At 38.7% G+C, this 22646-nt stretch overlaps 1 protein-coding gene across 1 annotated transcript in view; it reads right to left on the reverse strand.

The window, feature by feature from the left end:
• The window catches only part of Grm3 (glutamate metabotropic receptor 3), a 202733-nt gene extending 192062 nt beyond the window's left edge, over positions 1-10671 (reverse strand). The window contains exon 1 of the mRNA XM_028776081.1: positions 9707-10671. The gene's annotated coding sequence lies outside the window, so the exon portion shown is untranslated. The remainder of the gene's footprint in view (positions 1-9706) is intronic.
• Positions 10672-22646: the final 11975 nt, after the last annotated feature.

Genomic DNA, 22646 nt, shown 5'->3' on the forward strand with positions numbered 1-22646 from the left:
GAAATAAAAATACATTGCTTATTATTCTACCTATATTCTATACCTGCCAAAACATAGGTTACTATTCAGGCTTACATAAGACTAAATAGATGTTTTAGGTAAAACTTTGATAAGACAGATGAAAACATCACAGACTTTGTTGATTATGAAATTAGATTTAACTATAGGTTTGTAGAAAGGAGGAAGAAAACACATTCAAAATGACTACACTGATGTACAGAAGCTATCTTGGGTGAATAGAGAAAGCAGATGTTTGTATTGAAGAAGATGACTAGGAAGTTATTTTTAACTGATGAGTTTCCATTAAGTTCCTTGAAAACCTAGGAATGGAATGGGAAAGCCAGTTATTTACTAAGACTCTCCCATGGGAGTGTGCTTCAGAGGTTTGACCCTGGGGCCTCACACATGCTAGGCAAGAATTCTGTATCACTAAGTGAATTGGTCTGAATGAAATGCCCCCCATAGGCTCACAGGGAGGTGTGGAATCTGGAACAATGAGTAAAAGAAATGATTTGGGGTGGTGATAGCTTTCGGTTTTAGATACATAAAGCCTTATGTGTAAGGAAACTCCTGTAGGATTACCTCCACCAAGTGGCTCTATAACCAGCAAAAGGTCAAGAAAGCCAGTCTCTGCAGGAGCTTCAGTGTGTCTTCTAACAGGTACACAGGGTGATGTCTGAGATTCTTGGATTTTAAAAATGTCTGAAAGCATGGGGGTCTGGGCTTTACTCTTGTTCCCTTTATGAATTTGAGTGAAGGCAACGTTGTGAAGACTACCTGGGAACAGAACTCAGTGGCTCAGTCTGAGGCCCCTGCACCCTCTGCTGCCCATTCCCATTCTCTCACCAGTGTTTTCCCCATGTGGTTCTGGGAACTGCTTAGGAAACAATCTTTGTGAGGTCTGCCAACCTCAGCTAAGCAACCATTCACTTGAGCACAGTAGAAGCTGCGTGGAAAATGTAAGTTGCCAAATGGAGTTCTCCCCACTCCTGGTGCCCTGCAAATCTGGAGGGGAATGGAGAATTGGGACAGAACAATGCTTTCCCATGCCCTTTAGTTTATAAAAATATAGCCATAACGACAACTTCAGTTTGAAGAGGCTATAAACAAATCAGGTTTCTGATCTTCAAAACATAGAAATGATATTTTTGATAATTAATTAATTTAAAGAGTAAGTAGCTTTAAAAAATAACTCACTATTATAGTAAAAATTGCAGAGAAAATAAAGGGAAAGGTTTTCTAATCAGAAGGCTGTAAAATAGATGATATCTTGTCAGTGTTTATCGATTTTATAGGAATTTATTACAGAATAAATGCCTTGGCAATAAAAATAGATTTCTAGAAAGTTAGCCTGATCATAAAACTCATAGAAATTGTTTTATTGGTTGAGGTTAATTAATAGATACTCAGCTTGTGGAATTCAGACAACTGGTTAATCCAATTATACTAGAAGGATGTGGTAAATAATTTGGTACAAGCAGTTCACAGAATGTTCTCTGTAGGACCATCATTCCATGCTAAATCGATTTGTACTGATTATTTGAGAACCTCCAAAATTTATATGCTAAAGACTTAGCCCTCAATATGTCAGTATCTACAGATGAAGTCCTTGGGAGATAGATTTGAACGAAGTCTGCACTACAGCAAGGTTCTTGTCGACAGAACGAGTGTCCTAGTGGGTACAGTCAATGGAATTCTTTCTTCTACCATCTCCTGTATGGACACAGCAAAATAGCATCCTACTGAGAAGAAGGTATACACCAAATTTGCTGGTAACTTCACCTTTGACACCTTGGTGTCCAGAATTGTTTGCCACTACTGTATTTTGTTATATTCTCCTGAGCAGTGTAATTAAGAAATGTTTCCAAAACTTGCATTTTTCTTAATAATCTGAAGCTTAGTCAACATGTAGATTCTTTACCTCAAGTTCTACCTGAAAGTGTTCTCACTACTCTGGGCTGAGTTGGCTTTTGTGGGGCCTTTTTGGATAAGTGCTGAATATGGCAGAGGCAATTGTCTGTGTAACAGACAGAAGCTAGGGCTGGCATTCTCTCTCTTCTTCCCTAAACATTCCAACTTCTTCCATCCGAGGTGCCACCAGTTTCTTCTCCACACCACACAGCAAGGTCATAACTTAGGGTCTTAGAAGAAACAAGGGGAGGGTGAATGCTTTATATCACTTAATCTTTTTCTCTGAAAGGCTTCATTTTTTTTTCAAGTGATGATCTACCTCATCCCAAATTAGTAAATTCTGAATATTAAGCCAGATCCACAGGAGGGCTTATATTCTATAGACCAGCAGTGAAGACAAAACACTATAGTCCTTAAACATTCCTACCAAACAGGGTGAAGTTAGTTTTCTGAAAAACAATCCCTATGAGTCTTTTAAGACTGTATACAATCACTAGATTTAGAGATGTATGTTTTTGTACTTTTTGAATGAGATATTTTGCTTAAATTTTGGAGGGTTTCATGAACCAAGGCAGATGTCAGAGGAGATAGTTTGAAAAGGTAGGGCTTTAAATATTTCTCAAATATTTTTTCCAAAGGACAGGTCTTGGTCATTAGATAAACGTGCCTGAGTCTCATATTATGGCTTATTGTCAGTGTCGAAGTGAGGTATGGGTGCCCATCACTGTCCCTGAGCTTGACAGAAATCACTGGGATTAAGGAATCAGCAAATGGAGGGGCTCTGCTTTTTCAGAAAAAAATGAGATGTTTGAAAATAGAAACAGTTAATTATATTCCTCAGATCTCATTTTCTCCTTGAGGCGGATACAAATTCCAACTGTTTCTGACCTTGTACTGCCGCCTCTCAAATTGGCATGTATTTTGACATGTTTTTTGAACGCAGTTTCTACTATGTTGTATTCACTAACACATGGTGTATTGAAACTGGTAAGTAAAATAGAAAATATTGCTAATAATCTATCTTCTATGTAGTATTAACAATCGAAGGAAAGCTTCCACCAGATGGAGGGACAGATCTGGGAGTTCCATTCTTTTCTTTCAAGTTTATGAAAATATTGTAACACAATTCACATTCGGAGAAAGATCTTTGAACAAGACTCATACTTTGGGTCTTCAGCATCGTGCCAATAGGTATAAGCTTCTGCTGTTTGTGGGAAAGCACCAGGTCACAGAATCTGAGGCGGGAGCTTTTATATTGGCAGTCCTACAGACTGAGCAGGGCACAGCATTTCTCTTATTCTTGGTGTGTTAAAAATTGAGAATCTCTGTGCCTTCTTAGTTACAGGCTGCTGGATAGATTATGGACAAATGTCCCAGTGCATAAAATACTGAGAGTACATAAAGATGGAGTTACTATTCCAGCTGGGCAGAGACATTTCAAAGTTTTGCTAGTCTACAGAACACCTTTTCAGCTTGTTTACCTAGTGGGAATTAATTAAGTTGTAAGAGAAGAGACCAGGAACACTTTAGCCCTACCAAGCAAAAAGGCTGTTCCTTTAGAGATTGTATTCTTGTGTATTTATTTTTGAGAGATTGTGATGTCCATTGAAGGCAGCTCCACGAAATTTGTTTCTTTCACATTTTCAGAGCTGGTATTTATTTCTCAGGTTGTTAACAAATCTATTACCTTTCTACATAGTTCTAATTCTCTGATTTTTGTTAGACATATTTAATTATAAACAATGTTTCAAATTATTTCTTCCACCATGTTTGCTTGTTTTTAGGAACGGTTCTGTTTAGGGGTAGATGATGTCTTGGTCTGTAGGACCATTTCTGGGTCCCACAATTGCTCTTTGTTTTTCCATTCTTGGGAAATATGCTCCTTCATTTGAATCTCAAAAAAGACTTGTTGAACTAAAGAAAACATGGCAAGAAATCATTAAGCTGGGTGGCAATATATTTTACACTATAATTGGCAAAGTTTACCTTGGGTCTAGAAATAAGTTTTGATTTTTAGTACCTGGTCTTGGACAAGTGACTGGATAACCATTTCTTCTGTTAAAAGGGCTCACAGGTGTGTTCCTGACTCATTGAATTCTTGTAACAGTTAAGCACATGTTCCTTGCCATGTTATAGTAGAGTTATTACCACAGGATAGGTGGGCAACAGTGGTCTACTATCAGGAAAGATCAGTAGCTTTTGCCTTTCTACAGAATCTAGCACAGTATTTCTATAGAGCTTCTCTCTCTCTCTCTCTCTCTCCCTCTCTCTCTCTCTCTTTCTCTCTCTTTCTCTCTTTCCATCCCTCCCTCTCTCCCTCTCTCCCTCTCTCCCTCTGTGTGTGTATGTATGTGTGTGTGTGTGTGTGTGTGTGTGTATGAGAGAGAGACAGAGACAGAGAGACAGAGAATGTCTGTGCATATGCATGTTTTATATTCAAATGAACATGTTAAATAAAGGAGGCCAGTATTTAATTTAGCTGATAACATTGATAATTCCTTTTTACTTTTTATTTTTCTTTGTGTGGCTTGTATGCACTTGTGTTTGTGAGTATGTGTGCCCATGTATGTGCTGGTCTGAATTTCTTTGTATGTACACACACACACACACACACACACACACACACACAAAGCAAGAGATCTTTTTTTCAGCCTTTTTTTTTTTTTGAAACAGACTATCACTGAACACTTCCTAATTTGCTGACACTGTGACACTGGCTGGTCAGAAAGTAAACAGGATTCTTCTATCTCTACCTTCACTGCTTGGGATTACAGGTGCATGCTGTCATGGCTGGTTGTTAAGTGAGTACTGGGAGTGGATCCCTGGTCCTCATGCTTAAGTGGCAGGTGATTTTATGGACCAAAAATCTTCTTAGCACCATATTCTTTTCTAATGGAGAATTTAAAATTTAACTTTTTCAGTAGTTTCAACTTAACATATAACTTACAAAGTTTAATATATAACTTATAAAGTTATAACTTACAAAGTTTTTGTATGAATTTTATCACTCCATGTTCTCACTATATACCTCAAATTTTATTTTTTTCATAACAGGTGCCAAAAACATACCTTTGCATCAGTTATTTTGCTAAGAGCTGACTTTTCTGGTTGTATTCTTTTTCTTAAGAGAGCTTCAATACAAACAACTCCACATACTGTAAAACTCATCACTGCTCTAGAAATTGTTATGGTCTTAGAATTCCTATGTTGTATGCATTGGCTTTATGGTTTTCAAAAGTGCTATATGTTTGGTGAATGTCTATGCTTGTCCAAGTGATTTGGTGGAAAGAGCACTGATAATAAAAACACATTCTGACAAGAAACTAAACCTGAGACCCTCCTATGCTTTCTGTGGAGTTGTCATATACATATATGGCTTTCTTTGTTCTGAAACTCTTCTTGGTATAAACTTTGTATAGATTCTATGTAAAGAGTTTCTAAGTGGATCTGTCTGTGTTTTTAAAGCACAGTGTGTACTTTTCCAGTTCTGTGGCAGGACTGCTGATCTGATAAGAAGATAGAGTCTATGTAGAACATCACTTCTTAGAGTGCCTCTCTGGTTTCACAGTGAAATCGCAAATATATTAATGGCCTACTTTTCTTGTACCATGAAAATCGATTTTCCCTTTGTTTCTAAGGAAAATCATTCTGAGGGTACTCAGCACTGTGTGATGAATGGCACGAAAAAACACTTTAGGACTTCAGATGGGAGAAGACTGACAACATTTGTTTGCTCCATGCAGCCCAACTCACTTCCCATAAACATAGTCAGTTTTGCATTAGTTCTCTCTCCCTTTAGTTTTCTAAGTCTGTATAGATGTTTCTGTGCATAGTCTAATATCCAGCAAGGTATAAAGATAGCAAAGCACTCTGCTTTTGGCACTTTCTAGATTTGCCAAGTGTACCTTGAAAGGTAGTTCCTAGTCATTTGCTCCTCGACTGTCTAGTAAAAGCTTGCATTTCAATGCCTGGCACCGGGAGAAGCAATTGAGTGGGAGATTGAGACTACCAAGATATTTGCTAAAGGATCTTAAAGAAGCCTACACATGGACGTCTTGCAGCCAGATTTTAAGTGAACAAAATAAAATCCTGTTTTTCCCCCTTGTGGTTATTTCAGGCTTTTTATTTTTAAAGTAACCTTCACATATGGTTCTTCCATATAAGCCTAAATATATTTTATGTTGGTATATGCATGATGGGAGCTTACTTTTCATGATACAGAACACTGAGTAACGTGTTCTTAATTCTGGCATTTTCAGTTTGTATCAGAATGAAGAGGCCACTGAAAATTCTCATAAAACGACTGCTCCATGTTCACACACAGCTAACTCACTTACACTTTTACATTCTTAGCACATTCTATTAATTAAGGAAATCACTTTCATTTCAGCAGTGGGATTTACATGACAACAGCTTCTGGGACTCATTGGAGCATCAGACCAGCATGTCACAAAACTCCCTAGTAGTGTGGGTGGTGACAGGGCTCTATTGACAACAGATATGCAATGAAAACAGCTCATAAATGTGCAACCACCCAGAACATTACATAGAAAGGATCATGTGGATATTCACATAGGTCACTAATGTCACAGAAGGCCATTTCCCATCTCTCACATTAACCAGATAAATTATTAGGATATATAGCCACACACAAACACATAAATGTCCTAAAACATATACTATTGAGGCAAGATGTGGGCATAGAATTGGTACCCATGTGTTCTCTTATGTTATTATGTATTTTACATGTTTTATATAAATGTTGGGTGATGATCTGAAGTCATACAAGAGGATGGAATAGCTCAGAGGAGTAGATGATAAGGAGTTAGCAATAAGATACATTAGAGTCATGAAAGAATGAAGCTGAATTCAAACATTCTTAACAGAGAGAACTATTACACTATGAAATAGTGTTTCAAAAACTCTCGAAGAAATCATCACATGACCTGTTAAGAAATACACTGGACTAAAGCACTCCAAAGTACAGTAATGCTGTAGGGACCCAGGCAACATCAGAGATGGCAGGAGGAGGATGACTAATGGTTTGTGTGGTCTCCGTTACTATGATTGTACTCATTTTGTGTGCTTAGACTGGGTAAATAATCTTCTCTCATTTTGCTCTGCTTCTTGAAAGCAATTTCAGCAAATTTATCTAATGTAGAATTGGATACATTTAGCACAGTCTCAAAAGAATGAACAATCAACTCAGCATAAAACATCAAAGAGAGACAAGTGTGTGTGAACAGCAGCCCCCTTTAGGAATTAGCTCTGGAGAAGATGAGTATTGCCCTGCAGCTCTGGCCATATTCCATCCTGTAGAAGTTACCTCCTCTTTTTATCAAAAGAAGTGAGATTTTTCCCCCTTTTTGAGTGGGTTCTTGAGATAATGTTGAGTACAGAAATCAAATCAAAATACTTCATTCTCAAGCTAATAGACCACACCTTGATAGGCACTAGCAAAACTCACAAAGAACCATGGCTCATTTTGTGACTTGTGCTTACAAGAATGGACAGGAAGTGGGGATCATTGATTTGAAAATGAAGTTCAACCTCAAAAGAGATGAGGATATTCCTGAGAAAGTTGTAAGTTATTATTGCTATGAATCTTATAAAACTGGATAATCCAAGACTAACTGTGTTTCTGATTGATCACCTGTCATGAGGTAGAGAAGAGAAAGAGACGACCTTTGGAGAGTTTGGATCTTTCATTCAACACAGATATTAATTATAACTTAAAAAAGATTATTCACTTTTGTACTATCTTTGCATTTGTTCAACTTACGTTTAATTTCAATGACATGAAATAACAGAAGTGTTGCTGATGCTAGGCAATCTTGAAATAAGTAATAAGGTTCACATTTCCCTACATATGTATACTGTCATTTTCAAAATACAGCCATCATATAAACATATTTTCTTGATCTACTGATGACATGTAGCTGAGAAACACTACGCACTTTAAATAGAAAAGTAGATCTTTCTTTTGTGCACTGAGAAAGATTTTTTTTAATATATCAAGTTTCACATTTTATGGAAAAGATATAGCTTACAGAAGTAGATATTCACATCATTTTGGAATAGGGTTGGGTTTAACAATACAAAGTTTTCTTCTCATGCTGTTTCCCAGGAAGGCAGATACATTTGTTTTTTGTTTCATGTGTGCTAGAATACACTTCAAAATTTCTTCTTGTGCTATTTTGTATCATGAGCATCAAAAGTATCACTTAGCATGTAAATCAAGAGAGCCCAAAGCATGTCTATTCAAAATATCTCTGTGGGCAACCAGAACCCAACGGTGTGGACCGCTGAAACCTACAGGTGTGGGAAATCCTTATAACTATAAGCCACTGCTATTACAAACTGAAAAATACTACTTTATTAAGGTTTGCTTCACTTTAACTTTCAGATTGTCAAATTATATTGGGCTGATTTTAGGGAAAAAAGGGCAAATAGTAGTACAGAATACTAACAGCTAATCAGAGTGTCAGAAACATCTTTGGTAGATTGTTATTCACAGGCAACTAGTGTAGTAGAAATCTGGTATTTTGGTTAACGCTGATACCCAATATATTTACATATACAACAGAGTTCAAGTAGCAACCTCATCTCTCATCAGATAAACCAAAGTCAATTTAGATACTAAGACAGGTAAATGAATATTTCCAAAGGGATATTAACTGCCTCCTCCCAACAAAGTTGCTAAACAAGCAGTCCTGGGGGACAGGAACACAAAGAAATTTAAGCAACCAACTGCTGAGGTGCTTAACATTAAAGCACATAAAAATCTTAACTTGCTTTGTACCACTGTGATTACAGTGGGCGTGTATACATTCGCAGTATCTGTAACATATCTATTACTGTCCAAACAAGAGTAGAACTACTCGATAAGTAAAGTAGTTGAATCGGTGACCATACATTTTGAGAAAGGTGGAGTTTTGTCTTCAGAATTTGCAGCACTCTAAGATATTCTGAAAGCGTGTGTTCACTCCCTTAAACCAGCTCTCTGAATGAATGTATTACACCTTTAAGAGACCCTTAAATGTTTGTTACCTCACAGAGGAACTAGAAGGAAATCCAAGTGAAATTCCGAAAGAATCAGCTTATTGGATATATTACCTAGTCTATTTTTGGACCACGGATCTCCCGCCCTCTCCGAGTTATCTCACTGCCAGATAAGAAAATGGAACAGGATCAATGGGTAGATATGCTTTGAGTCTGGTTCTTGAATTTCTTTTTTGGCTCAAGTCAAAAAGAGCAAAGGGCAGCGAGTTAGGGCTGATTTCCAAGCACGCTTGTTCGTGGGTGGGTGAGCCTCTGTCTGCCCCTGTCTGCGGAGCTTATCCTGGCAGCATAGGGGGGTCCTGCTGACCGCTACCCACCTCGCCTGGCAACCTCCACACCCACATGAAGCTACCAGTGTGTGAGCCACACATCACAGGGTTTCTGTGCACAAAGCCTTATAAAACCCCCAAGCGCAAAGCTGGATGGAAGCGGTTGGCGAACGAGACCTGTCTCTCTAATTAGTCCCTCTACCTTTCACTCCCTGGCCGCAGATCTATGCGCTGAAATTGGCCCCTTCCAGAAGGGACAGTAGCGCGCGCACACACAAACTCACTCACTCTCACACACCCACATTGCTCCTGTGACCCACGTTTTCCACCCCCGGCAGATATGTAGGGACTGGTCCCTGCTCTGCCTCAACTTTCCTAGCTTTGCCTGCCCCACGCGTCACCCGAGCTCCTGCGCCCTTGTTGGGCACCCTCCAGAGGGGCAGGTACCCTTCTGGGCTGCTTACCTCGCACCATCAACTCCTGGCAGGAACTGAAGCTGACCGCGGTGGTAGCGGCAGCGGTGAGCCTGCACCCAAGATCTGGCTCATGGTTGGTCCTCTTCATCCGACACAAAAGAGGGAGCTTGCTGCCTTTGTCCTTTCTAAATCCAAGGGAGAACTTATTTTGCCCCTGAAATGGCCAACTTGTGCGCGAAGCTTCCTGTCACAGTGCCCCCTGCCCCCGCCCCCGCCCGGCTGCGCGCTGGACCACTGCCCGGTGGCCCAGCATCCAGGCCTCCGAGTCAAGGAGGAGTGGGAAAGGGAGGGCTAGAGGAGAAGAACAGGAGGAGGTTGGGAAGAAGGGGACCCAGTGGTCTTCAGCAGAAGGGAGGGGAGCTTTAGAGCCCAGTCGCCCTCCTCCTCCTTGCAGCCAAACCCACTTCCTGGGCTCAGAAGCAACTTTCCTTCACCTTGGCCAGGCTGAAACAGTCGCATCTAATTGGGACTCAGGCAGAGAGGCACGGACCTTCTGACATCCTCTCCTCCTCATTCTCTTTCTCCTTTTCTCTCTCCTCCTTTCCCTCCCCCCGTCTTCCCTCCGTTTATAGGGGTGTATCTGCAGAGTCTTTAGTGAGCTACTGTACCTAGACCTAGGTTATAATACAGAAAGCCTGGCAGGGTTGCGAGCTTCTCTGCCCTAAGGTTTGCAGCCTTTAGGCAATGCACGCAAAGGTCGGTGAATTTCGGAGCAGTGGCGTGAAGGGGCGTGGGGAGGTAGAGTGGGAGGTGGCTCTAACTTTGAAGCTCTGCTAGGGCTCATGGCACGCGGGTGGGCAGGGACTGACAGTCATTCCTAGTAAGAACTCTCTTGTGGTCCCTGTGTAAAAGGCTGACCACACTTGGAGGAGGGAGCGAAAGAGGGAGCCGTGTGAGCGAGCGAACCCAGAAGGCCGATACGCAGCTTTGCCCCACACGCGGTTCAACTGCACATTGCGAACCCCTGGGGAGGCTTGTGCAGCACAATCTCTGGGTCAGCAGGGAGGGAGACGCTCCTGTTTCCTAGCAACGCTCATCAATCTTCTCCGGATAGCTTCCTCTGAAGGAATTCGATTGGATAGCCCCTTGAGAGAAGCCACGCCCCTTCAAGAATGCTGGGCTGCTGCTTTTTCGCATTCTCCCAAATTTCTTAGGCGGAAAAAGATTCTAGGGAAGTGCTTAGATAATCTCTTCATTCTTATCCTTCGGTGCAACCACACTGACCCCTTGGAGCTACCCTTTTCCAGTCCCACATTAATCTTTCTCTAGTCTTACTTCTTGGTTAGGAGGGTCTTCACAGAACCTTTTCTTTCTTTTTAAAATTAAATAAATAAATACCTCAAATCGGTGACGTAGGCACAAAGGAGAAAAAAAAAGCACACGGAAATAGCTTCAATAGACTGCGAGCTAGAGATAGCATCCTAAAGGAAAAAAAAAAACCCAGCTTTCCATCCTGTGATTAGAAATGTGTTGTGCTCAATTTCAAAACTGAAATTTCATTAATTTTTCCATCCTGGTGTAGTAACTTTATATTAACCAAGGGCTGAGTTATTCGAAGCCAGACTCAATGAAGCAGAGTGCTTTAGATGTCACATTATCCTTTAATATTTCATGCTAAGTTGTTTAGCAACTATTTTCTTTCATAGCCCAGCCAGAACATTTAAACTACAGAAATACTTTACCACTGGTGCTTTTAGAAGGATGCTGATATTTAAAAGACACACGTGCTTTGTATAACTCATTGTGTATGCCACTAAATCTAAAATCTGGGTTATATTAAAAAACAAAACGCTGGTTGGTATACAGTGAAATGTTTGAAGTCCCCATTCAATAGAATTGCCAGAAAGAAAAGTAATTTCTCCTTTGTGTTTTATTATAATAAGTTAACATGTGCCATTCACCCACAAACCTACAAGAGTTTTGTGAAACAACTTTTAACCATTTCTGTTCAATAGACTCAGGGCCATCAAGGAACAAGGGCATGAACAATGGAGAAGATAAAGATTTGCATGTTGTTAGGAAACCATACTGACCCTTTAAGAATGTTCCAGAAGTTATCACCATGGATTTGTAAGACATTATCATAATCAGTTGAAATTAAGAGTAGGAGAGATCCCAGGCTTTCATCTCATTAAAAAAGAAAAGTCTGTTGTGCTTGCAAAAAGGAAGTGCTGATGTCTGGGCTGACAGGCATCTCTGCAGCTTGTAGGCTGTATACCACGCTGGGGCTTACAATGAGCAGAGGTTGACATAGTGAGACAAACTAGTAATCTGATATCAATTTTGGTCTTATGGGACATTTCTTTACTTCCCCATCATGCTAAACCCAGAAGGAAAAGAGAAATGAAGATGATGCTGATGTTAGTTGATACACATTATTTGAATTTTAATTCTTAGTTTTTCATCTTTCCTAACTGACATGCGTCTAACACTGTACTTAGAAAATACTATATCCAGGTTCTACAATCTATAAACCCCAAAGAATTGTTCCTATCTCAGAACTATGTCAAAACTTGCCCCTTACAATAGTCTATAAATATTAATTATGACTATTAGTCTTTGGTTTGCAGTTAACCAATGACATTAGGATTAGTGAGCACATAGAACACTTACTTAAAATTGAATTAGTCTTCTTTAACAATTTAAAAAGAAAGTTGGCTACAATATAGCTCTGCTTTTGTGTTTATTTGTGAGTGTGTGCATTTTGAGAGTTAAAACCCCCAAGGGATAAAGCTAAACAATAACTCCTGCCTAGATGCCATGGCGATTAAGAAGTACATTCTTTATTTCCCCCATTCTCCTTAAGTATTCTACTGGGCTCCATGTTACATCAATTGTCATCCACCCTTAAGTACCTCTGTTGTAGCATTTTCATATTTATTAAATCTTTTTTTATGTTTGGCATGTAAGCCATTCGTTCTAGGTTATATTTTTTACCAACTTGTTTAAATTTTACTAATTTATGAGCATTTCTTTGCTCATATAATTGTATTTAATCATTTCTTCTTATGACTCTTGACAGTTAACAGGCTGCCTTCTGGTATGTTTTTGATTTAAACATGGTACATAAAGAACGCCATCTTTACCAGTAATATCCAAAGTGGGTGACCTGTTATTTTTAATTACAGACTTCTCTCTTGTCCCTTACTTACTGTTACTAGCATTCCTCCATGACCAAATCTCTGTGGTTAGTCAGGGATGTACAGTTTGATCATGTGTGATAAAGTGATAAGGTATATACTGCACAATTCCAGTTTGTGCTTGTCATCTGGTTGTATTTCTCATTCTCACATTGCTTCTCAAAATGATTGGGTTTGGTTTGTCAAATGGCTGCCTGATGGTCCTGACCACTTGCCTCAGCCTTCATTCATTTGTTCCATCTGCTCTGTGACTCTTAGCTTTCTTTGTAGAACTCTTTTTACATAACATAATACTGACGGAACAGTTCAGTGAATAAATATATACATATTTGTTCATACACACATCTATATCTTATCTATCATCTATCTACATATCTGTCTTCTATCATATTTATCCTCTATCTATCATTTATTTATCTGTCTATATATCAATCAAAATCTATCATCTATCATTGTTATCTATTATCCATCTATCTTCTATTTTTCATTTATCTATCATCTATCAATCACAATCTATTTATCTATCATCTATCTATCATCTATCATCTATCTATCATCTATCTATCTATCATCTATCTATCTGTCATCTATCTATCATCTATCTATCTATCTATCATTTATCTAAATTTATTTATCTACCTATCATCTATCTATCTATACCACAATCTGTTTATTTATCTACCTATCATCTATCATCATTATTATCTATCATCTGTCTATCTATCTATCTATCTATCTATCATCTATCTATCATCTATCTATCATCTATCTATCTATCAATCATCTATCTGTCATCTATCTATCTATCTATCTATCCATCTACACGAAAAGATCCTGTATTTATACACAGACAACCCTTATTTATTTTTCACTCTTTCAAAGTGTTCCTAAACCTTGAATCATCTATGAATTTTAAATTTAACTGTAATCACACAATATAAAAATGAAAATATTATAATCATTGTTTTGAACACAACTCCAAAGCAAAGGGGTGTCAAGATTCCACATTCCCAAGTGAGAATTGTCAGGTGCCTTGCGCTGAAGAGAACATCCATAACTCTATGGAAAAGAGTAGAAACTTAGAAAAAGAGTAAGAACCTAGAAAAAGAGTAAAAACCTAGAAAAAGGGCGAGAGGTAGGAAATGGTAGTTGAGAATTTTTAGAGTTACTCTAAATGTAAAGGTCCAAAGTTCAATAGTAGATTTTATTAAACAGGAAATCATTTGTTACATTTCTCTAGAATTAGGGCTGCAGCAGAATGCTCTTTTATTTAACTAAAGAGGAATGTAAAATGACACATTTAGGTTCATCTCTCAGTGAGCTGAAGGAAGAAGAGAAGTTGTATGCTATGTGATGAATTTCATGAGCACTATATGTTGGAGATGCATTTTCCTATTTCTCTCCCAGAAGACCATGGTGGAAAGTCTGTGGGTTCCTGTAGACTGTGCAGGGTGCAGGGCTGTGGTGATAAAGCCTTCCAGGTTGTTCTCTGCATAAAGGTGCCACTCTTAGTACTGAAGAGAGTTGTTTTCTGAGGCTCAGCTTCTTTTGTGAACCTACTTCAGCCTGCTGAGAGGCTTCCTGTTTGTACTTCACCTGTCTGGAGGGGGTCTCTTTTAAAAATTCATATGAAGGGCTGTAGGAGATGCCTGCCAGGGAAGTGGGTAGGGTAGTAAGTGTCCTGTCATGAATGGTTCACCAGAATCAGGTCAGATTCTGCAATGAGAGAGATTCCCAGTGCTGGAGAATCTTCAAAGGACTCATAATTGGCATCAGGAAACTCAGCCATGAACACCTGCTGAGCTCAGGGAGCAGCAATGCTAGATCAGTTCTGGACAAAGAGGACTTTCTGTGGCCCTTCACACTTTGTACCTCTGACCTCTTCATCTTATGGACATCAAAAGTTCTGGCTGTTGACTGAGCATCGAAAAACTAGATAGACACAAAGAAGAGCCTGTTGGGTCCTACTGCAGCCTTCCTTGTGCTGTCTTTTGGAACTGATGGAGTAGAAAGCCCTTACCTCCCACAGACATTGGCGCTGGGTCTTATTCTGCCTTAGGTGTTATCCCATCTAAACCTTAGCCAGTTCTCCACATAATAAGATGGAAGAAGGAAGGTTTATCTGGAACACTCCCAGGGTCAAAGTGCTATCTTTGCAATATATTCAAGGAGATAAGAACAAGCATCATTGGCAAGATACAGAGACTCAGTGATGGGAAAGGAAAAAAGTGTTTTTGTGGAGCTTTATGAGACTCGCTTTTTTTTTTTATGAGACTGATCATCAGTTTGGATGTGGCGTGTGTGTGTGTGTGTGTGTGTGTGTGTGTGTGTGTAGGTTCAAGGACAACTATGAGTGTTGGTGCTTGCCATCCACCTTGTTCGAGACACTGTTCGGTCCTTTGTTTTTGCTGCTTCCTATCTTGGGCTAGCTGGTCCCAAGCTTCTGGGATTTCTCTTGTCTCTATCTCACATCCTGATGTAGGGCACTGCACTGAGATTACAGATGTTGACTACACTGCCTAGCTTTATTTGTGTTCAAACTTAGATCCTCATGCAAGCTGCCTACTGAGCAAATTATTTTTCGTTTGATTCCTTAATTCTCACAAAGAAGGAAAAATATTCTTGGGTATTTAATATGTTTTTTGATTTCCTTTTGTCTTAAATATCATATAGTAACAACTAAAATGCAGTAGGTTACAAACAGAAATGTTTGAATATTAAAATACTTTGTGTTAAGAATGTCTTATTTGAAGTGTTCTTATCTTACTCTTGTGTGTGTGTGTGTGTGTGTATGGTTGCTTCCACGTGTGTGTGTTTGAATATATGTGGACATACATTTGTGGGTGTAAGAAGTTGACACTGAGTATCTCTTCTGATCTTTATCTATCTTATATATTGAGAGAGTATCTCACTTTAACTGAAAGCTTGACAATCTACCTAGTATAGCTAGCCAGTTTGTTCTGTGGAAGCCTGAGCATGAGTGATGAGATTATGGGCTGGCCACCATTCCTACTCAGAGTTTATGTGTGTGCTGGGATACGAATTCCTCAGATACACTCAGCCAGTCCTTTACCCACTGACCTATTTTCACATTTTTATTTTTGATCATCAACAAAATAAACATTAATAAAACTAACCCATTTCTTTGTACCGCTAATCATGGGTAATTGAAAAGCTTGTTGTTCACATACAAACTGGGTGCTTCATGTGGAAGAGTTTTATGGCTACATTATTTCCTCTTAATTTTCTCTTGCTTATGGAAATATATTTACAAGTTTGTATTTGTATACATATACATATGCATGTATATGTATGTAAATGTCCATATTTATATATACATGTATATGTATATAAATGTACATATATACACACACATACACACACATATACACACACACACACACGTGTATATGTGTGTGTGATGATGAGGAGGGACAATTATCTCAACAGAGACAGATAACGAGTTAATGAGTAAACTCTCAGAAATTAAAATAGCACCTTGTCTTATGTGTTACAAATGAGCAAACTGAGTCCAAACATAGCATGAACTCCTGAGGAAGAGGATGTTTGGGAAGCGTTTAGATGCATCAGTATGCTTCATCAGACTGTAAACTTCACTAGGAATGGGGGTACTGGAGCCATTCACTTGTCTTGAGTGCTTTGAACCTGCTTGGCATGGTGTACATCTTAGCAGGCATCTGACAAAGGGAGGGGGAAAGAGTTTTAAGGGTTTTGTATCTGATACAGGTATTTAGAATCTGCAAACTATATTTATTTGTAAGTTTATGTACATAATTCTTTTATTGTGAGAGTGAAGTAATAGGATCTGGAAGAACTTGTAGGCATTGTAAATGAATTAAAACCTTCTGCCCCAGGCATTGTTTGAAGGAGTTAATTCATACAGATAGTGTATATAGGATCACTGATATTAATAAAGGCCTATGATTTCCGTTTAAATAAAGAGTGATAGAAAGTGCTTCAGGAAAATGTAGGGCAGAAAAGCATGCCAATTTGGCTTGTTTACCCATCTATAAATTTATTCTCAGATATTTGGCATGGATCTTCACTGTGTATTTTAGATATGAAATGCTGATGTTATTTATGTTGGGCTTATGTTGGTTCATTCTTTCTTGACAATTCAGATCTGTTTTTCACACCTGGAAGTAACAGTATTCTGCCTGTCATTACTAATTGGCTTTTCATTTCAAAACAAAGTTTGATAGTTTGTTCTTATCCATGTACCACTCCTTGGAAACAATGGTAGTAGACCACTCACTGCCAACTCTCAGCAATCCCAAGAAAACAGGGTGAGAGATCTAAACTCTGAAGATATGTCTTATGGAAACAGAAGTGTAAACAATCTGCTAAAAAACAATCTAACAATCCCCCTCCGCTTCTCCAGTCCTTCCTCCAGCTCCCCCACCAGGTTCCCTGAGCTCAGTCTGATGGTTGGCTCCAAGCATCCCCATCTGCATTGGTCAGTTGATGATTGGACAGCCCGAGGAACCGCCATACAAGGTTCCTGTCAGCGAGAACCTCTTGATAACAGGATGTCTGCAGACATGATGAGTCCCCAGGTAGGGTAGTTCCCTGATGGTCCTTCCTTCAGACTCTGTTCCATTTTATTTGTCCCTGTTCTTCCTTTGGATAAGAATAGTTCTGGGTTAAAAACTCGTGCCTATCAGTAGGTGATGGTCTCTACAGATTCTATCTCCCTCTTCTCTGTGCATTTCGGCTAAAGTGATGGGCATTGGGTCCTGGGAGCCTCACATTTCTCTGGTGTCTGGGACCCTCCAGTGGCTATCCTCAGTTCCTTATTCCCCTTGCTACATAATTTTGTTTGATTTCCTGACCTTGGGATTACAACCTCATTGGAAGAACAACATAGGCTGGCTTTACCACCCAGTTCTCCTAGAGACTAGATCACCAACCAAGGAGTGTACCTGGAGGGCTCCATGGCACCAGATATATATGTAGCAGAGGATGGCCTTGCCTGACAGCAGTGGGAGGGAGGCCCTTGGTCCTTGGTAGGTTTGATGCCTCAGTGTAGAGGGATGCTGGAGCAGTGGGGTGGCACAGGATGGGTGGGTGGGTGGGAGATCACTCTCATACAGGCAAAGGTAAGGGGGAGGGCACATGTGGGCTGGGAGGTTGGTGGAGGGGTAACTGGGAAGTGGGATATCAGTTGAGATGTAAATGAATGGAATGATTAATAAAAAATAAAGTAAAATAAAAAAGAAAGCGCAAAAGCAAGAACAGAAAAAATTACAATCTAACATATGAAGTTCTTTAAAAGGTCTTGTTTCGTAGTAGATCTGGAAACTATGCATTTCTCAAGATGAAATGTGTCAGCACAAGCGACTTTGTTGATGAGTCCCCTACTTCATGACCACACTAGGTCAACACTAAGCTTTTAGAACACACATGCAAGAAGAAATTAAGTCTGCCAGCTAGACATGCATTTTAGCTGCTAGTAACACATAACCTCACCAGTGACAACTGAACAAAAGAGTTTGTTAATATGTGATGATTATGGAAACAGGCAGCATTTGGGGTTGCTTCAGTGGCTCGGTGTTGTCTTGGTCAGCATCACTGTCTTTTCCATCATGTTGCAATATTGCTGCCCCAGCTCCAACTATCACATCAGACAGCAGTACTAAACAGGATGAGTTATATCTGCCCTTTTATCACCAATGCGTAATTTTTCTCATAACCATACAATGTGGAAAGAGTGTATGTCTCACTGGCCACTTGTCCCCAAATGCAAATTAGGTTGGATATACTGTAATTAGCTTACTAGCTTCCTTAGTGTAAAGCCTTAAAATAGAAGGCAAATGAGATTGGATTGGGGCTAGTTAGCCAGTAATGTCTGACTGGGGAAATAATCCCAACATTTCTCTCTTCTTATATCTTTAATATACTGGAGAGAATTTTCTAATTAATGTTTTGATATCTGAAGCATGAGATGCCCCTGGAAGTTTTGGTTTAGGAGATTTATTCAGTAATAGTTCCTGTGTACATTGTCTATGCTGGTCAGTGTGCACTATTCTGGGTGAGTATGGCAGAGAAGTGTGCTAATTGTGTTCTTGTGACTGTGGAGCATACAACCAGAGAGTGCTCTATCAACGTAAGACTTTGCTTTTATGAATTATTTAACCATAGCCTTCAGATTGTGGGAGACAGTTCCAGATAAATGCATTGATTGTATATCAGGTTATTTTACTATATGATTTATAACATCGTTATATTTTTTATTTTTAAGCACTTTGGAAATACTCTTTTTTTATTTATAGAAGCAAACAAAATACCTGAATTCCCACCTTCTAACCTCATTGTAGTCTACCTATGCTTATAATATGTATATATTTTTATTCTTGTTAATTAATGAATGTTTTATTATCTGGAAAATTTACTGTTGTTTTTTATTTTTTGCAAAAAATTATTATCAGGAAAAGTATTTAAAGTCCTCAATAATAAATAGTATCTATCCCTAGTCTAGTGTAAGGTCTTCTTAGTAACTATCCTGGATGAAAATAGCACATGAATGAAAATGAGGGGCATTAAGCTTGCTATCATTTCCAAGCTAGAATTTAATAAAATGAATTTAACATTTCAGGGAAGTGTTTTTCTCAGGCAAAACATATTTGGCTTGAATTATGTTAGCAATTGAAAAAAACCCATTAATTAGGTAATTGCTTCTGTTCTATTGTTCAGCTTGATAGTGGAGTCAGTGACCCAGAGCATGACACTTCAGTTAGATGCAGTGCCAAATTAGCAGTAACCTGTGACAACTCTGTTACTTCACCAGAATTAGCATCCTAAGTGCTACAACCCAGTTGTCTCACACCAAAACACAAAGACTTGCACTAAAGTTCTGGAGAGAAATGTTTATTTCCATTATGTGCTAGTCGCAGATCTTTCCTTTGCTGATTTATTAGTTTTCTTAAATCATCGTGGTCTTTGTGAGATGATTAGATGGCTATGTGACAGTGCCTTCCATTTGCAAGGGTAGGGAGAAGAGCTAGTCCCTTTCTACAGCTATTTAATTTGCCCATGAATTTCCTCCTCCAGTGTTCAGTGACCACATAGGTATCTACAAATGCTGAGTAAGATCACCCAGTGGCTCACAGAGAAGCCAGCCAGCCCACTGCTCCTCAAACTCTTTCCTACCTGGACCCTAGGACACATGATTCCAGCCACAACCCTTGGCAAACCTGTCATCAGTCACCTCAGAAGTGAATATTGGAATGAAACTAAGAAAAACATCACTCTAGGAACACCCTGCAATCTCTGCCACTTGCATAGATAGGAAACCATCAGGCAAGGGAAAACACTCAATGGCCTTATCATTTTTTAATGACTTTATTAGATAACTGGAGAAAACTGGTTATTTCTTTCATTATTTCTCCAGTTGCAGAAATAGCTGGAGCAAATATGTCGAGTTCATGAAGTCTTTCTCAGTGTCCCTTCGGTATATACTATAAATACATTTCTCTGAGTAGCAACTTCTAGATTTAAAAATGTTTTTCCTTCTAGATTTTACCTTATTTTTTAATTTAAAAAAATCATAAATTTAAAATTACAAATACAATTTACTTGCTTAAGATTATGTAGGAAATACACAGTAAAATCAGAACTTCACTCCCAGCACGTGATCTCTACCCAGCTTGCATTCGAGTAGCCTACTCTGCCATTTATTTTTGCCTGGTCACAGGATGCATTCAATCTCATCACAGACTACTCTGTTCTAATGTGTATTTTACTTTTAGTTGTTCTTTACAGACAAACCCATGTTCCCCTCATATTTCTGATGAGTGTATCTTGTTCACAAAACTTAATGTTTTGTATTGTTGGCGTGTAAAAGCATTATCAAATAAGCCCATCCTGAATAAGGGTGTACCCAGGTAACACATGCCTCTCCAAGGCGAATTTAACTTTAAGCAATAATTATTACTGTGAGTTCCAGCTGCCTAGAAATCCAATTTTCTAAACCCGTGAGTAAAATGACTGAGAGAAATGAAGGTGACACATGTCTCTATTACACAGCATTAAATATTTGATTAACATTCATCATTTTCTTCCCATCTCATGATCCCATCAATGGAGTAATGGATCCTAGGGCAATGTTAGAAAACTTCCATTAGATGAGTGGTTGGCAACATCTTTAACAACCAGCTTCTTGATTGGAATGACACAAGGATAGAACATAGGAAGTTTAAAGTGTAAATTTTGGCAGTGAGATTATCTATGTATTAGAGATGATAATTACTATGTACATATGTCAGGGTTGGCCAAATTTTGGATAGGAAACAATTTCCAAATTCCTTTGCTAAATCAACAACTGTACTTCATGCAAACTGCTCTGTTATTCTGTGACCCAGCCTAATGGAGCAGCTGCTATCTGGAATCTTGTTCATGTGTAAAGGGAACAAGGCCTCCTATTGCCACTTAAATGCTGTGTGGAAGAAGAGATATGCATAGATTCTGTGCACAATTTAATGGTGGAATGAATCCCAGCACCCACAAGGGGGGTGGAGATGCAATTCTATCCTATGGCTAGAAGGCAGAAAGATCCAGAAATAACTTCAATAAACCAATGACAGCCACAGTGGCAAAAGACTATTTTGTCGTGTATGGGAGCTGTTTTTGTGCCTTCTCCTGTGATTAAAAAAAAGTGTTTCTATTTTTGACCACGTTCTATGGGTCATGCTCTTTGTCAGTGATTTATATACATTTCCTTATTAATTCATATGGTAAGACCCTGGGAGGATGGTATTATTATTTTTATGTAAAGATGAAGAGACAGAATGAGTAAGGTTAAGTGGTCTGCCCATGTAGTAAATGCTGTGACTGTGATTAGCACTTGAATCTGTCTGACTGGAAATGATGTCTGTAAGAGTGACATTGCATTGCACTCATGTAGTGCCTCTGTGTTCTTCAGGATCCATTATTTGCTTTTGAAGGTCGTTTTCTCTGTATAACCAAATGTCCTTTTCTCTATGATGCCGTGAATGTATCACTTTCAATACAAAGTGGTAGAGGAACAAACTGGTTTTGCTATTGAGTCTCAACTAAAATAACCAAACTAATGGAAAATTGCCATTGATCATTCCAGCAACTAGTCGAAGCTGATTAAACTTGGGAGACCACACAGATAATTATATTCTTATAGTAAGACCAAGTTCTAGGTTCTGTTTCCACTGATTATATTAAGTGCTCGTTCAGTGTTTTAAAATCACTACTAATTCCAAAGTGATTACCAAATTTAATTATTCTCTTACAGTTAAAATTTCCATTTTGTAAAACAGTTTCTTATTTTCAATTAAACACTGCTTCATTCTTTATAATTCTCTCATGCAAACTTTCTTCTATGAAGTATAGGTATTTTCTTTTATATTAAAGATTTTAAAGGTAATTTATATATTTTTGTGTTTTTTTTAAAATAAAATTCAACATTGATTTTTGCTTGAGTGGGAGAATCATTTGTTTTCTTATTTTGCATCTAAAGCATCAAGACTAAGTAGGAAATTGCCTGGCTTCCCCTGACTATCACAAAGGATGTGGGGTCAAATTTCACACAACTAACATAACACATAGGAAGATGAGCAGGCTGTGAGCCACTTTCTTCTTTGCTTCATATTTCTTCTCTCTGACTAAATATATATTTGTAATTTCTTAAAGTCCTCATTTAACTGACAAGTAAGGTTCACTTGTTTCCTAGAGGTTCAAGAAATAATAACACAACACACCTTTCACACTCTATTCTCTTTATTAGATGAAGCATGGTA

This window comes from Grammomys surdaster, unplaced genomic scaffold (genome assembly GCF_004785775.1).
Source record: "Grammomys surdaster isolate TR1022 unplaced genomic scaffold, NIH_TR_1.0 264, whole genome shotgun sequence".
NCBI classification, from domain to species: Eukaryota; Metazoa; Chordata; class Mammalia; order Rodentia; family Muridae; genus Grammomys; species Grammomys surdaster.